The sequence below is a fragment of the Borostomias antarcticus genome (genome assembly GCF_949987555.1).
Source record: "Borostomias antarcticus genome assembly, chromosome: 6".
In the NCBI taxonomy this organism is placed as follows: domain Eukaryota; kingdom Metazoa; phylum Chordata; class Actinopteri; order Stomiiformes; family Stomiidae; genus Borostomias; species Borostomias antarcticus.
The window spans coordinates 16,471,078-16,473,629 of record NC_140239.1 but is presented as its reverse complement, the minus strand read 5'-3'; the positions used below and the strand labels follow the sequence as shown (position 1 = coordinate 16,473,629).

General features: G+C 45.6%; 1 long non-coding RNA gene across 1 annotated transcript; it reads right to left on the bottom strand.

Annotated features, from left to right (window-relative positions):
• Positions 1 to 218: 218 nt before the first annotated feature.
• LOC311310666 lies at positions 219 to 2,226 on the bottom strand. The gene is made up of 3 exons (XR_014630504.1): positions 2,102 to 2,226; positions 1,494 to 1,593; positions 219 to 492 (listed from the first exon to the last, which is right to left on the bottom strand). It is a non-coding gene; the product is annotated as an uncharacterized lncRNA (long non-coding RNA).
• Positions 2,227 to 2,552: the final 326 nt, after the last annotated feature.

Here is a 2,552-nt window from a genome sequence, read left to right as displayed (position 1 = left end):
TAATGTAAGGGAGGAGGATGGCATATCTGCACATTTATAGTCCTTACCTCTCCATGGTCAATGTCCATAGACTCCAAGTCAACGTCTATGCAACTCTGTTTCAGGTCAATCTCTGATGAGAAGGCGAGAGAGGGAGAGCAAAAGAAGTGGCATAAGAGATCTGTGTTAAAGCTAACAACTGAAAGAGGTATTGGAAGGTTGTAGAGAAGAGTGTGCGCTCTCACCTCACTCCTAAGTGTGTAAGTGATTGGAGGAGGGAACAAGACAGAAATAATAGAGCTGAAAATAGCTGTGTTGAGACAACTGAACCCTCAAGGGAGAGTGAAGCATGTGAAAAAAGAGCAAGACAAACAGTACTGACCTGCATTTTGACAGTGTTCTGATGGTTACATGCGCCAGAGTGGCATTCATGACGGTGGCGGACGCTGTCATTGTGTGATCTGTATAATCCAACAGCTTCTCCCCTAAAGCGTACTGGAAGGAGAGCCGCTACTAAACCACAAACATGGGACATAAAAGGTCATCATTATAAACGTTATCTTTATTTAATTTTACGCTGGCCTAAGACCCAGTGGGTGCTTTGACTTGTTCACTGGTAGATGCAAGCATGCCCAATATGGTGTGGTAAATACAGTCTTATTCAGTACGAGTGTGTAGTAATCCTCACTTGGTCCTTGCAAGCTACCTGGTCTCCAGTGTGTATGTGTTCATCTAAGTTCACATCGTCCACTATGCTTTATAAGCATTCTACTGTAGAATGAAGATGAGTATGTTCAGTCTGTGTAGTGACGAGGCAGTGTTTTCAAAACATCACAGCCAACACCCCTGATATCGTTGCTGTCAGTGAAAATCTTAGAGTTCATTCTGGAGGTCGGCCGTACCTTCAATTACAGCTTAAAGGAAGCTTTCTAACCAAGGTGCTAAAATACCAACATATAGACGAGAGCAGACCATATCACATCTAGGCTACATGTGTAGACTTAGACCCCGTTTACACCTTGCATTAAAATGCGTCTTGTATCGAGATTGTATCTAGATAATGATTTAGCCTGATTACATTTACACCTGGCATTAATATGCGTTTCGAGTATCTTCAACCCGATCCGTTCGAGATCCCACATGCACCCAACTGTGAAAACTGTCTTTAGACAACTCAGGGTCTGAGATGTTGGGACGGTGGCGTGGATAGTGGCGTGGTGGCGAGACTCCGCCCCCTCAGGTCAGAGGTTGTGGGGGGCAGGTCAGTGATTGCCAGGCCATCCCCATGCACCCCTCATTGGAGACCGTGTGTCTATAGCCCACCCCGGGCTGAGCAGTAGCTGTGGAGCTGTTGACCTTTACGAGAGCATGCTTGTGTCCCTAAATTCCAACTTAAGCTGCTCTAAATTCACTTCAATGTAAAGGCATGCCGGCTTGGCGAGCTGAGGAGTGGGAGATATGTGCAAGTAAACATTTCTTATTAAAGATAATGGGTCACTTTCTGAACAACTCACACTCCTCATCGTCATCATCATCTTCCTCTTTCGACTCCTCCTTGGCTTTGACCGTTCCTGTCTTCTTGTAGCTGAAGTGTGTCCCTCTCTTGTTCTGCATCTGTAAAGCACAACAGTTGCAGATTAAGTCAAACACAGAGGCTCCACAGTCAGTGGGACATAGGAGTAGCTATAATGGGCCATTTATTTATCCTCCATCAGCAGGCATCTGATCAAAGTGACACATTCAGTATTGTCCCTCCGACATTAAACAGCTAGCTAGTTAGCTTGCATGATACGTTCATTATTCAGTTAGCCTGCCTCTTGTGCAACGTTCACTTAGTTGCTAGCTAGCTACCGTTGGCTAACTTAGCCAGCTAGCAATTAAGTTCGCAAGGCAGTTTCAGCAGCTAATAACTAGCTAGCTAACTATCGAGAACGGGCATAATCGCTAAGCTGCCTTTGCTAGCTTCTGAGGACTGACCCTGGCTCAAGCTAGCCAGCTACTAGATATTCGATTGAACTTTTGGCTGTAGCTAGAGATCTAGATAGATCACTAGCTGACGTTGCTGTGTTCCCTCACACACACACAGTCCTTCTTCAACAGGGGATAGGTAACGTTAGCTTACCCCATCGCAAGGCAGAATGTAGAGCGTTATATCCATGGTTTCAACTTCGAACTGGATGTAAACAAAAGCGGCGTGCTGCTGTCATGTGTGAGAGATGTCGCCAGAAACTCCAGCAACAATAGCCACAAGCAGTCGACTCGGCCAGCCCACGACTTGACTTATTTCTTCTCCTCTCAGTTTTTTGGCGGATCGCAAAACAACATAAGACGCATACCGCCACCTACATGCCGGAATGTGCAGCATCAGTTTGCCTGTCCACCGTGTCCCCAAATCCCAACTGACACAGCTATTCATTGACTTCAATGCAAAAGCATGCCGGCTTCAGACAGCTCTCTCTCAAAAATTATAAAGGCTACAGCTTAGCTATGGACACCGTAGGAATCCTGAGAACTTGCTGAACATTTCTATTTATAATTGTCCGTGTAGGTTAAAAACTGTAGGCATGGCGACG